The 14,793-nt window shown below is 44.4% G+C and overlaps 1 protein-coding gene across 5 annotated transcripts in view; it reads left to right on the forward strand.

The window, feature by feature from the left end:
* Positions 1–3,026: 3,026 nt before the first annotated feature.
* The window catches only part of ST3GAL6 (ST3 beta-galactoside alpha-2,3-sialyltransferase 6), an 85,696-nt gene continuing 73,929 nt past the window's right edge, over positions 3,027–14,793 (forward strand). For 2 of the 5 annotated variants that reach the window (XM_081086716.1, XM_081086719.1), the window contains exons 1-2: positions 3,406–3,711; positions 9,940–10,021. The gene's annotated coding sequence lies outside the window, so the exon portion shown is untranslated. Of the gene's footprint in view, positions 3,712–9,939; positions 10,022–14,793 lie in introns of all 5 variants that reach the window. The other 3 variants (XM_081086718.1, XM_081086717.1, XM_081086715.1) reach the window with 3 other exon arrangements.

The raw sequence follows: 14,793 nt of genomic DNA on the forward strand, positions 1-14,793 counted from the left end.
TGTACATGGGGTTCCCATACATATGTATGCATTAAATTTGGTTATTTCCTCTTGCTAATCTGTCTCCTGTCTATTTGGCTATTATTCCAGCCAGAAGAACCTTGAGGCTAGAGGACAGTTTGTTCCTCCCCCAAAAAGCAATGCTGCTGTGACCATCCTATATCTATTTTTGTGTTTATATGTAATTATTTCTACAGGATGGACTCCTAGAAAATCAAACTGCTGGTGTGAAGGATACATGCATTCGTAGCAGACTGGAGTTTGGAAGATGTAGGGAAGCTTTTGTACCACTCACAGCTCACTCTGGTGACTCCACCTTGCACTCTGCTTCAGAAGTGCCGTGGAAAGAGTTTCCTTTAAAAGTGTGAATTTCTGAACATAAAAATAAATTAGGAAATTATTGGAGTGTAGGTTCACATACGTGTTACCCAGTAATTCACTTTTAGAGATCTATCCTCTAAAAACACTCCCATGAAGTCAAATAGTATAGCTCTCTCTCTCTCTCTGCAAACCAGCTAAGGAGACAAAGATGTTAGCTAACGTGGTACTTACAGAAATGGGCTGAATAAAGTCATCTGTAATGCTTTGATGGAATTGTCAGTCACAGTCCTGGAGTAGAAATTAGCAGAGCATCTCCACAGACAGAAGGGGAGAGTGGGACTTCTCCCTTCTCTCCTGGACCCAGGAGCTGGGACAGGGGTCCAGGCTTCTAACTCCTCTCGTGACTGAATGAGAGAATGAGCAAGCTGCTCCAAGACAGGGCCGTTTCATAGATTGCCCCCCTCCCCAGCTCCTGAGGAAGCCCTGTCATTGTGTGCGTGTGCGTGTGCGTGTGCGTGTGCGTGTGTGTGTGTGCGTGTGTGTGTGTGTGTGTGTGTTCGTTCTGTGCAGGGAGTTGCTGAGAGTTCCTGTCTTTTCCTTCCCTGTCCTCTTTCCTACCTTGCTTGTCAGCATGAGGTCAAACTGTCTTCAGAGGAAGAAAGTTAAGGAAACTTAATTAGGGTTCTGAAATTCAAACCCAAAAGTACCTTGTAAATTTGATAGCAATCACCAAATCGTTCTCTAAAAAGGAAGTACCACTTTACACTTCCTTCAATAGTTTCCTTGATACCTTCAACAAAACTCATTAATCTCACTAGCCTTTTTAGTTTTTGTCCATCTGATTTCTCATCATTGTTTACATTTTCCTAAATAGTGTTATAAAAAGACACTAAAATCTTTGTGCATATTTGTGGACTATTTGTATTTCTTTTGTGAATTGCTTGCTTTATAGCCTAGGCAGTGGTCGGCAAACTCATTAGTCAACAGAGCCAAATATCAACAGTATGATTAAAATTTCTTTTGAGAACCAAATTTTTTAAACTTAAACTATATAGGCAGGTACATTGTTATTAACTTCCTTAGGGTACTCCTAAGCTGGCCTTTGCTAAAAACGTCCTCAATCTGATTGAGGTACGTTCGCTGAGGTCGATCCCTTCCAACTCTCCCATCCACACTTGTTTTGTCTATCTCCTTTCTGAAAACCGACTTCTGCGCATGGGCCACGAAGTTTCAATCGCACTGTACGTGTGCACCCGCATGTGGTATTTTGTGGAAGAGCCACACTCAAAGGGGCAAAGAGCCGCATGTGGCTCGAGAGCCATGGTTTGCTGACCACTGGCCTAGGGTCTTATTTTTAAATGGACTGTCTTTTTTTTAACTGGTCTATAGGAATCCTTTATATATTCTGGATATTAACCATCTTAAATAATATGCTGCAATGATTTTCTTTTATATTTCTTAATTATGGCTTCCACCAAAGAGATATTTTACACATTCAGGTGCTGAGGACTTACTGACCCCCAGTCCCCCCCTCTCACCACGCTTCCAGCCCCTGGATAGAAGGGGAGTAAATATGGCTCCTGAGACTAGGCTGCTAACACCTGTGAAGCCAGGACAGGACGAGTAGAATATGGAGATACTATCATTTATAAAGTTTCAAATAAGCTTGCTGGGAAACCTGAATTCCTTTTTCATGCACTCATAATTCCCTCCTGGAGAAATCAACAGGATGGTTATTTACATATGCAAATATGTAGCTGAGTCCCAGCCCTGGGAGCTGGGAAGGGCCCGCCCAAAGGCCCCGCGCCCGCCTGCGGGGTGCGCAGCCCTCTGAGCTGGGGCCCAGAGACCAGGCGACTTCTCTGAGCGCCTCCGGAGCTGCGGGGAAGTTGCTCCTGCTCCGCGGTAGTTTACTCTGAAGATCACCGACGAGAGAAAGGATACTAAGGAATTCAGGAGAAGCTAAAAGAGCAAAGTAGCCTCAAGAAAAACTGGCCCAGAAGGACAAATTTCCTAAACGTTTTTCACCACCCTGATGTCTCCGGAGCCACCTTGAAGATGACAATATCTGTGTGTGTTACTTCAAAGGCAACTTCAAGACAGGAAAAGGACTAGGAGGGATTTTCTGAACGCTCTCAGTTTTGTGTTTATTTTTTTTTGGGGGGGGGGGAGTGTTCTTTTGTTTGGTTTTTAACTAAAACTAGGAAAATAACAAGTGCTGCCTCCTAGGACTGCTGTAAAATGCAGAAGGACTTGGTTTCAGTGCATGGCACAGCGCCCGCTTTGAATCACACCCCAGTCCGTGCCTCTTCTCTCTGGAATCATTTGTTAGCATGTGACTATGATGCTCAGTGTCCAAAGGCTGGAGTTATTAATTGAATGTTGTTAGTAATGAGTTATCTCACACACTGAAATTTAAAAAGTATTCAGAGCAATCCGAGGACGAGGACGTTGTATGTTTTTCTCAAGGGAGAGCTACTTGTTAAAATGCACACCCCACCTTCGTTCTTCTCCCTAAAATAACATCTGCGAAAGATAAAAAGCACCAACAGATTTGCCCTTGAAGAGTGGAGCCCATGAATTCTAGAGCTCCCTGAACACCCGTCCCTATGGGCTAGGGACGCCCGCTCCGCCCAGTGTCACAGAAGTCTCCGCTAGAGCCCAGCAAATGTGTTTACTTCTGCCGCCTGCCAGCCGCGGGGAAGGGGGGCGGGGGGTACCCGGCTGCCCCTCTGCTTCTCCTGGGCAGCTTTCCAAACAAACCGGGGCGGTATGGGAGTGTCTTCTTGGCTGTGCAACTTGAGCCTCTTACCCTGTCCTGAAGCCACCCGCCGCTGTGCCCGCCTTCTCTCCGCGGTGATTTTCCCGTGCGGAACGCCCTGCGAGGGCGCGCGGCGGTGTCGCCCAGCCCAAAAGGTAGGGGCTCGGCCGCGCTCCTGCCCCGCCTCCCCCGGTGGACCGGAGCCCCACAGCCTCCCTCACCGCATTGCACCTTCCTCGGCGAACTTGGGGGCGGCCGAGGCCACCGCCCATCTGGCGCCAGCCGCGGAGCAGGAGGAGCTTCCCCGCGGCTCCGGGGCGCTCGGCGCAGGCGACGGGCATCTGGACCTGGGCGCGGAGGGCAGCGCTCCGGCTGGGGCGCCCGGCCTGCGGGCGGCACTGCGCCCTTCCCTGCTCCCTGGCCAGGTCCCGGGGGTCGCGTCGTGCCCACGCCGCCCCTAAGCCGCGCTTCGGCGGCCCGATGCTGCGGGCGCCGCGGAGAGGCAGCAGCCGGCTGGGAGCGAGCGGCGGCGGCGGAGTGAGCGCAGCGGGACCCGGGCCGCGGAACCCCACACGGTTTTCGGTCCTTGCGCCTGGGCCTCGGCGGGTAATTCTCCCTGGCTGCTCGCGGTGGGTTTGCGTTGCGGGGTGAAGGGGGTTAGGGGTGCTGGTCCGAGTGGCTGGGTCTGGGCTGCCCAGATCCCCAGGTTTTACAGCCTCTGAAGCGGAGGGTGGGGGGGGGCACGCTGAGCCGACTGCTCCTCTGCGCTCCCTCCAAGCTCTGGAAAGTGGCAAGCGTTCTTTCCCCCTGCCCCACAATTTTGGGTCTAGGGGGTGGCGGCGCGGGGAGGCACCGGCGGGGCGCTCGGAACCCTGTGCCAGCCCGGGAGGGCGGGAGAGGCGAGGAGCCCGCCGGCAGGCGGAGGTGCGCCGAGAGCAGAGAGGACCCTGCTCGGGGCCCTATTTCTAATTTCAGGGGAGCTTGGGCACTCGAGGGGCGATGGGTCCCTCGCTCACTATTGTTCTTTTGTAGAAGGTCTGTACAGGAGCAGGGGCGAGTGCAAGGTTCTGGTCTTTAACCTTAAAAAAAATTCCCAGACACCCTTCTTCCCGCCACAATAGAACTAGACCTAACAAAGCGAGCTCCGAGGCAGTTTTGGGGAGCGGGTGGCGGTAGGACAACTGCAGGGTTCCCGCAGGCAGCCCTTCGTTCTCAAGATAAGGGAGCAGTAACTTGCCACTTTGAGGCCGAGATCTCAGCCCCGTTCCTTGTGTGCTGTTATTTTGCCTTTAACGATAAATTATATCAGCTGATTTCCAGAAACTAAAAACAAACCCACCCAGTGTTCCTTCCTTTATGGTCTTCAGTAGGAAGGGCAGAGAGAGTGGCTGGGAGCGGGAGGTCTGGTGTTTGCTGTTCAAAGGCAATATTTAAAAACTGGGTGGGAGTGGGCCTGAGAACACTAACGTGAATGCCGGGGTGTCAGCAGCCGCGCGCGCTGCGGCTGCGAAAGAAGTCGCCGGTGCTGAGAGGAAGGTCCCTGCGCTGTGAGGAGGCAGCTTGTGGGGAGCTGCGGGCCGGCCAGAAGCTCTGCGCTGTGGCGCCCCAAGGCCTCATGTCCACACTGACCTCCAGGTCTCCGGTGGACGCAGGCCTGGATATGTGACCTTCTGGTCACAGTCCCAGATTGCACCGTTGCCTTATAATGGCTCAATAAAGTGAAACTGCTCTCTGGACTGTGTTTCAGATTTTGGGGAAATATTCAATTTGTTCTTATACCCCAAATCAATAAAAACAAACAAACAAACAACCTTTGAGGCTCAGAAAGGGACAGTACTGGCAGAATAATGCCATTATGAGACATATCATTAAAGGACAGCAGTGTGTCTTTTGTGAAAATTGTAACTCTCAAGTTTTCTCATTCCAGCACTTAGTGCAGCGGTTCTCAACCTGGGGGTCGCGACCCCTTTGACGGTCAAACGACCCTTTCACAGGGGTCGCCTAAGACCATCCTGCATATCAGATATTTACATTACGATTCATAACAGAAGCAACATTACAGTTATGAAGTAGCAACGAAAATAATTTTATGGTTGGGTCACAACATGAGGAACTGTATTTAAAGGGCCAGAAGGTTGAGAACCACTGAATTCTTAGTGGCAGCCGTTTTCTTCTGTTGGAGATCTGTATTCCACGGCATGTGGAACATTGTGGGGGAGAAATGACATATGCTGTTTCCCAAATTTCTCTGATAAGCTTCATTTGCTAACCATACAGATTACCACTTGACTTCCACGGAAATCAATTCCACCCAAGGCTGGGACCAGAGATCTGTTTAACACGCATTCCAGGCTATACTTATCAAGGAGGTGAAGAAAGCACGAAACTCCCGTGGCACCCACTGTGATCCCCAGTGTGTTCACATAAGCTATTTTATCAAATCTTCCCAACAACACTAGAAGACAGGAATGCTTAGTCCCATTTTATAGTTAAAAACCCGAGACTGCCCTAGGTTAAGTGACTTAGAATAGATCCCATGAAGGTCTGCTTCACCTGTGCCCTGTACCAGTCCAGAAGCCTCCATGGGCTACATTGCTCACAAATTCTTTCGTTCTGTGTGCATATCTTTCTCCTTTGCCTTACACATTCAACTTCCCTACCCTCTGATCAGCACATACGTCTTCATTACACCTGAGGCAGGGCTTCTTCCATTGGTGGTCTGCATACTTCGCCTTTCCTCCCGACAGCTTCGGACTTTCATCAATTAGGTATTTTCTGTCTTCTCTGCCTTTTTGCCACACCACTTCGGTGTGCTCTGTCAGGACAAATTCAGGAGTATATGTCATCTCCAGTGGGTTGTGTTCCAAAAGATCTTTTCATTCTGGATACAGTTTCACTGAAGTGCCTATTTATTCTTCTTGTCTGGGAGAATTCTTCCCAGGGCTACATCCTCACCCTCACAGATAACAGGAACCTCTCCTGTAGTTGCGAACCCCAACTACAGTGGATAACAGCACAATTTCCAAGTAAATCCTTATGGATTAAACATAAGAATGTATTTGATTTGGAGCAAGCTTGATGTGTGGGATAGAATGTGTGCATTAGACCTTACAGGGTTCTGGTAGGAACTGTCTTTTTGGTTTCATATCAGGGTGTCAGAAGCACAGTTCCTCATCATGGGAATCAGCAGTGTCTTGGCTTGGTCAGGATCTTGGCTGCCATGCTACGGGGATAGGAAGGGATGAGATTCTGGAGTGAGGTTATGAGGATAAAAGGAGTAAGGAGCAGTAGGATCTGGGTCTCTTTCCCTTGTTCATGTATCTTTTTCTTGGAGAGCGTATCCAGGGGGGATCGCCAACCTAGTGTTCACTGCCACAACCTTCTGAACCTAGCCAGGCGCTTTCCTCTTCCTGGACCACCGGGAACAAAGGGAAGGAGAGCAGCCAACCTTGTCATAAACACTGGAAAACTGAGTGAAAAGGTTCTCTTACCTGTTCTCTCTTTTCCCCCTTATGCCTCAGATTCAGTGTGCAGATGGCATCATTTTATTCCGTAGCATGTAATGGTGGTCTTTGAAGGGTCCTTTAAACAATGCTTTCCCACAGTGGAAAGATCTGCAGGAGATGAGGAGAATAAGGCCTCCAGATAAGGAGATGGCAAGCAAGCTGGAGAGTCTCCGGAGGGAAGCAGGGTCGCCCTCGCCTTCCCTGGGTTGCAGAAGCAGGTGTGGAGTTGGTATGGCTGTGGGTCACAGTCACTGTGCTGGGAGGTGGGCCTGCCAAGGGAGCAGGAAGTGGTTTTCCAGTGGATCCTGGGTGACTTTTCTGTATGATCATCCATAAGGTGGCACTTGAGATTCAACCAGTTTACTGAGTATCCACCATGTCACAGATGTCCTAGGTGCTGGTTGTGGGGTTAGGCTGTGCAGTGTTGAACAAAACAAAGCCCCTGCTCTTATAGACTTGTTTAACGGAGCCATTAAACAAGACGCAAATAAGTGAAAAAGCACCTTTCCGAGAGAATGAGTGTTATGAAGACACAGCACAGGGCGGACTAGAAAGGGGTTGGGGTAGCTACTTTAGGGCAATCAGAAAGCTTCTCTGAGGAGGTGATATTTGCTGAGATGTGACTGGTGAGAAGGAACCAGTCCAGTGAAGAGCAGAAGGAAGAGCATTCTAGCAGAGGGAACAGCAACTGCGAAGTGCCGGAGGCATGAATGAATTTGGAGTGTTTGAAGAACTAGATGAAGAAGAGTGCAAAAGTGGGAGGGAGGCGGAGATGCAGTCAGTGAGGTAGGTAGGAGACAGCTTATGTGAAGCCTTCAAGTCTTAGAAAGGAGTTTGAATTGTGTTTTAATTAGAATGGGATGACACTGGGCATTTTTAATTAGAGACTAACTCAGTCTTTACCTAGTGGCCAATGTGTTTTCCTGTTTCCTTTTCTCTCTCCCTCCCTCCTAGGGCACTGGCATAGCCACAGAGAGAAGCAGGCAGGTCTCAGAGGACCCTCCACAGTGTTCCTCTTGTCCTCTGAAGTAAATCCATATATTCAGTGTCATCTTCATACATAAAACCCTCTATCATAGATGATATATTTTGCAAGACAATGATTGTTGCAAGAAGCGATCATCTAAATAATCCAAAAGTCTTGCCTTTTCCTGAACTCCCACTCCCGCTCCCAGGCTGCCCTCTGTGCCTTCGGTTATGGGGGGTTCATGGCCTTTTTAGAGTACAGTTTCAGTGGCCATGGCAGGACTCATAATATTTCACATGGGAACGTGCTAGGCCTGTGAAATTTCATTTCCATTGGTCTTTGTAGAGGATCTTGGCAGTCACACAGTAGCTCTTAAACCGTGAAAGTTTATGTCCACGTCAATAAATCCTAATAGTGCTGGTTTATCAGAAATGAAGAGACGACCCCAGCATTTTATCAGTTATTTTTTGATTCCAGGATAGTTCATCATCACTAGTATATTAATCTCTGGGAAGCTTGGTACACACTTTAGAGATAAAATTGTTTTTGAGATTCTTTAGCCAGATGCTCTGTTCCTTTATTAACTTACATACTTATCATCACTACTATACCGGGTGGAGCAAAAGTAGGTTTACAGTTGTTCATTTGGAAAATAATGCAATACTTAGTAATAATACAAGCATAAGCTCTATACTTCAGGTACCCACAACTGCCAACCTATTTTGCCCCACCCTGTATATAACAACAACACACCTTCAGCTTTTGTGTCTGTTTCTTACTGATGGATGTAGTGGCATAAACTCTGGAACACATTTCTATTTGAAAGGGCAGTGATTCTGTCTCATCTTATTACCCTTGTGTCCCCTGTATCTGGTGCATTGTCCAGAACATTATAGATTGAGCAAACATTTGCCAAATGACTTATTCAATGTCCATGGATTAACTCACAATCTTAATATATTAGCTCAGTTATAACATCTTTATAAGTACTATGATCATCTTTATAACTGTTAAAATGATCAGGTTTTCATCCCGAAAGCTTTACCACTGGAGAAAAGAGGTGAAAGGTGAATTCATCCCTGTGGATGTGTATATATTAATTAAAATGCTTCTGCTTTTGAAAAGTTTCTTTCTTTTTGAAAATATTATAGTGTATTAATGCTGACAAGTAAGAAACTGGTCTGAAAATGTCATCAGATGGATACTCAAATTTGTTTTCATATGCAGTAAACTTTCAATTCATTTTCATAATTTGTAATTTATGATCATTTGAGTTGGGTTAGTCAGGTTTGTGGTTATATTACTGAGGAAATAAGTGTGCCAAGAATGTGAATAACAAAATCATCCCCTCTTTAATAGCGCCCAGCCATCTTTACGCACACAATTTCATGCCCTTGAGTAGGCAGAGATTCGCTTTGCTCCAGAGCCAACACTTATTATTATTATTATTGGTTCTAATAGGTATCATTTAACCTAGTTGGAGATGCAAACATGCCCTGAGGTAAAAAGCTCTCCTCAGCAAGATTAGGAGAGCTGGGAGGAGTGGGGAGAAGCCCAGGCCTGCTGAGGGAACTGAGAGAGGTGGTGGCCCGAGAGAGGGGCCGGCTGCAGGCTCTCGGGGAGACTCCTGGTGACAATGTTTCTGAGGAAGAAAAATGTCTCCAGGAGGCATCCTCTTGGTTAATAGAGATATTCTGATTCATATCTTTAAAACCCTAAATATGTAAAGGCTGTGCCTCTTAGATTTGTTTTTTCTTGCCCACCTCCCCACTCCTCCCCCAGCCCTATCTGATTTGAGTCCTCAGAGAGGTTATCAGCCCACTGTTTCTGGCAGGTTGGTGGAGTTTTCTTCTTAGGAAGTATTCTATTGGAAATATTTAGGCCAGCACCATAGAAGGTGCTGTTTTTATTAAAATAATAAAATTACATAATCAAATAAAATATAAAATAATATAAAATGTAATAAATGAAATAATACTAAATTAAATGTATTTATTCAAATCCGTCCACCCCTTAGCAAGAGTCCTTGGTGCATTAAGGGGTAGGGGAGGCAGAGATAAGGGAATATGTACATTTTCTGTGCTCAGAACCAAATAATAAAAAGGGATTAGAGATTTCTTTTTAAATTTGTGACTTCTTTTTATATTTAATATAAAATTTAGATAATGTAATGCATAATAATTATAATGTAATAGAAACAATACAATGTCATAAAACTGCATTTAAAAATTGGAGAATGGGTTATTCAGTTGCAGTTAGACAAGAGCAATGAAGGGATTTAACTAGAGTCTGAATGGATTTTTAACTGCTTTTCAGTCACAGCAATTAATTTAAAATTGTTTTGGTTAATCCTCACCCATGGACACGTTTCCATTGATTTTTAGGGAGAGTGGAAGAGAGAAAGATTGCTTGTCTTCTGTGTGAGCCCAGAGTAGAGTCCTGATTGGAGAGGAGCCTGCAACCAAGGTATGTGCCCGTAACGGGAACCAAGGAACCATACCCAGGACCTTTTGGTGTACAGGCCGACGCTCTATCCACTGAGCCGAACCGGCTAGGGCTAATTTACTTTTATTTTGATAGATTCTAAAAGTTAAAGGAATGCTCTTGTAAATGATCTTTGGGAGATAAGGGACACTACTGTCAAAATATGGTGGATATTTGGAAATTATTATATTATTAGAGGCCCGGTGCATGAAATTCATGCACATGGGGAGGGGAGTCCCTCAGCTCAACTTGCGCCCTTTTACAGTCCTCACAGTCCAGGAGCCCTTGAGGGATGTCCGACTGACATCCTTACTGCTGCCACAGAAGCAGGAGAGGCTCCCACCACTGCCGCTGCGCTCGCCAGCCATGAGCCTAGCTTCTGCCTGAGCAGGGCTTCCCCTGTGGGAGCACACTGACCACCAGGGGGCAGCTCCCAAGTTGAGCATCTGCCCCCTGGTGGTCAGTGCGCATCATTGCGACTGGTTGTTCTGCCATTTGGTCTATTTGCATATTAGACTTTTACTTATATAGGATCATTATTACATATTATTACATTACATTACATTACATTACATTACATTACATTACATTATTACATTATCTATATTTGTATGAACTTTATATTAACCATAAAAAGGAGTCAAGGAATTTGAAAAGAAATCTCTAATCTCTTTTTATTCTTTGGCTCTACTGAGCATAGAAAATGTGCATATTTCCTTATCTCTGCCTCCTCCATCACTTAAAGCATGAAGAACTCTTGCTAAAGGGGTACACAGGTTTGAATAAAAGTAGTTAATTTAATTTTTAAAATTTAAATTCTTTATTGTTGAAAGTATTACATATGTCTCCTTTTTCCCCCATTGATCTCTCCCTGGTGGCTTCTCCCCCCCGCCTCCCCCCACGCCCAGCACATGTCCCCATCCCCCTATTGTCTGTGTCCTTTGGTTATGCTTATATGCATGCATACAAGTCCTTTGGTTGATCTCTTCCCCCCCCCCCCCACTTCCCACCCTCTCATGCCTTCCCTCTGAGGTTTGACAGTTTGTTCGATGATTCTCTGTCTCTAGATTTATTTTAGTTCATCAGTTTATGTTGCTCATTATATTTCACAAATGAGTGAGATCATGTGATATTTATCTTTCTCTGACTGGCTTATTTCACTTAGCATAATGCTCTCCAGTTCCATCCATGCTGTTGCAAATGGTAGGACTTCCTTCTTTTTTTACAGCAGCATAGTATTCCATTGTGTATATGTACCACAGTTTTCTGATCCACTCATCTGCTGATGGGCACTTATGCGGTTTCCAAATCTTAGCTATTATAAATTGTGCTGCTATGAACTTAGGGGTGCATATATTCTTTCTGATTGGCGTTTCTGTTTTCTTGGGATATAGTCCTAGATGTGGGATTACTGGGTCAAATGTAAATTCCATTTTTAAATTTTTGAGGAAACTCCATACTGTTCTCCATAGTGGCTGCACCAGTCTGCATTCCCACCAGCAGTGTATGAGGGTTCATGTATTTTATTTTTATGCTATATAATTTTTACTTTATTTGTGTTATTTTATTATTTTAATATAAGCAGCACATTCTGGAGCATTCAAGATCTTGTTCCCTGGCATAGCTTGTCAGTTTGACTCACATAGACTCTTATTAAAAAAAAAAAAAAAGTGGCACCTTCTATGGTGCTGGCCTAAATATTTCCAATAGAATATTTTAGGGAAATGTCAAAATAAGTTAGTTAATCACTCTTCTTAGATCCCAGCTATGCTACAAATAAGTTAGAAATAATCAGGGTTTTCATAAGCAGGATGTTAGGAGATGTGTGTATTTTCTGATCATTAAGTACCTATAAATGTTTTCCAGACACTGAGTTTCTTGGAGGACAAATCGGGCCCATCTATAGCAAACACACACACACGCACACACACACCTGTTTTTACAGATTTGGTGGGCAGGGCTCTTCTGCTTTAAACATAAAATAATGTCACTATGTTCTTATAAAAATCTTCTACCTAAGCTCACTATTCCTGCCCATGCACCTTTTATAACAACATCCCTCAAGTGTGGTTTTCATTAGGGAAATATTTTTTCTGCTAAAAAATCCAGAGAATTCCCCCCCCCTCCCCCCCGGGTCTTTGATGTTTTTTTCTGCCATTTCACGTTGCTGACTTTCTTTTTACTCTCCCACCTGAGCCTATGGTCACTGCAAGCCTTTCAATGTTTTAGCTGGGGGTGTTTGTTTTTAATTAATTAATTTATTTATTGATCAATTGATGAGAGAGAGAGAGAGAGAGAGAGAGAGAGAGAGAGAGAGAGAGAGAACATTTATTTGTTGTTCCACTTATTTGTGCATCATTGGCTGATTCTTGTATGTTTCCTAACCAGGGCCACAACCTTGGGGTATTGGGATGGGGCTCTAACCAACTGAGATACCCACCTAGGGCAGCTTGGGATGTTCTTTAGACACAGTACCTTTTCCTTCCATTCCACACACCCTCATCCAAGCCAGATTTTAACCACTATGTATTTCCTAGTTTTATGTCTTAATAATGGCATGGTTATGAACAAGTTGCCTAACTGCTGAGCATTGCTTATCTTACCTATAAATTTGAGATAGTGCCTCATTACAGTTATTACAATAATAAAGTAAACACATATTTCCCTGGCTGGTGTGGTTCAGTTGGTTGGGTGTCTCCCCTGCACTGAAAGTTTGCCAGTTTGGTTCCTGGTCAGGGCTCATGCCCAGGTTTCAGGCCTGATCCTTGGTAGGGGCTGGGCAGGAGGCAGCCGATCGATGTTTCTTTCACATTGATTTTTTTTCCCTCTCTCTCTCTCCTCTCCCTTCCTCTTTCTCTAAAGCAATAAGAAAATATTTTTAGAATGTGGTTTCCCTCTCAGGGGAATTGAAGAGACCAAACTGCTTTCTTAAAAATAGAGCCTGGCTGGTGTGGCTCAGTGGTTGAGCATTGACTCATGAACCAGGCACATGTCTGGGTTTGGGGCTCGATCCCCAGTGGTGGACATGCAGGAATCAGCCGATGGATGACAGCCCCTCATCATTGATGTCCCCCCCCTTTCCCTCGCTCTCTTTCTTTCTCTCTCTCTCTCTCTCCCTTCCTCTCTCTGAAGTCAATAAAAAAAAATAAAAATAAAAACAGTAAACATATATAAATAGTTCAGCATAGGCTTTGCCAAATATCAAACATTTAATCAATGTTACTTGCCATTATTATTATTATAACTCTATTATTATAACCATATTCTTCCTTAAATATTAAAAATGAACTTTCTGCAGAATGGCTTTCTGTTTGACCTTATCTAGCTCTAATTTTTTTTTCAAATCTGTTTCCCTTTAGCACCTAACTTCATTTTGGACTCTACTAATTTGTTCATGTTGTATTTTTTAAAATTATTCTTCAGTGAACAGCAACAAATATGTGAGCACCCATCTTGTGCCAGGCACAAGGATCTAGAAGTATAGATCCCTATGTTTATAATATAGAGATCGTGGGCACACAGTGGAGGGATGCAGTGAAGAAGCAAAAAATACTCTACTCAGATGTCCATTAAAAAAAACTTGATTTATTTTAGTTTATGTTTTTCAATAGTTTAAAAATTATAATTTAGGATTATTCCTATTGTTGAAACAGCTTTATGTGTGCTTTTATCCTTAGATACTCCTCTATCCTTATCCAAATGTAAAGTGGAGATAGAAAGAGTAGTCCTCCTTGGAGAGCTAAATCCCAACAGATGATTTTAATTTATGGCCGGGAGTGGGGAGGCTGGGAGGTGAGAGGGGGGGGAAGGGAGCATTTCAGGCAGCATGATCAAAGGCACTGAGGCATGAAGGTGTGACTGAGAACTACTCGAAGTTTGGTGCTCTTAGAGCGTAACATTCTAAGTCAGGCCTTTTAGGAAGTGATGCAGGAGAGAATGTAGGAGTCTGCTCGGTCAGACTCAGACGTCTGTGGCCTATGTGTTTACATCTCCCTGAGGCCAAATATGCGCCTTGTAGGATGTAGGTCTGTATCGACAATTTATAAAAAGCAAATTCTGCAAATTGCTTCTGAAGCTGGGCTTGATTTACATGTGGCAGGGACTATATCACTTCCATTTGCTGTTTTCATAAAAAATGATGAAAACATTAGTTATGGTAATGCATAATTGATGTTATAGCACTCATTTTTAATAACCCAAGTGTCTAAAACATAGACATACTAAATATCATTTGAGACTCTGAAATAGAGCGTCGCTCTGAGATTTGAGAGTAGAGTTGGGTGTCAGCAAGACAGAGACACCCAAGGAGAACAGGCAAGGGGACCACTGTGAATTCCTGGCCTTCTCAGTGTCTCCCCAACACATTTATAGAACAGAAAGACAAGTGCTTCATTTTCTATAATTGTGTGCTTGACAATTTATATGTCAAATTTTTATCAATATTTGATTTTTCTTTGTTCTGATATGAAGTTCTGACTTCCTTCCCCTCTCCTCTCTCATTTTTTAGGCAAAACTCGGTTTTTAATACATTATATCAATAGAGTTTATGCAACAGCTGTTAAAGATCTGAATTACATTTAATTCTAGAAAATATTATGTGTTTTAACTTCAAAATATGTTTTCCACTAGGTCTGAGTGGTGTCCAGTATATTTTAATTCCATTTTTTGAGTTGACTTCTCTTGCTAAGAAATTAAGCAGTAGGATCTAAAACATCCTAACCACCAGAGCTTAAAATTTCCAGAGAAGAATTAGA

Source organism: Myotis nattereri, assembly GCF_964212035.1.
Source record: "Myotis nattereri genome assembly, chromosome: 3".
NCBI classification, from domain to species: Eukaryota; Metazoa; Chordata; class Mammalia; order Chiroptera; family Vespertilionidae; genus Myotis; species Myotis nattereri.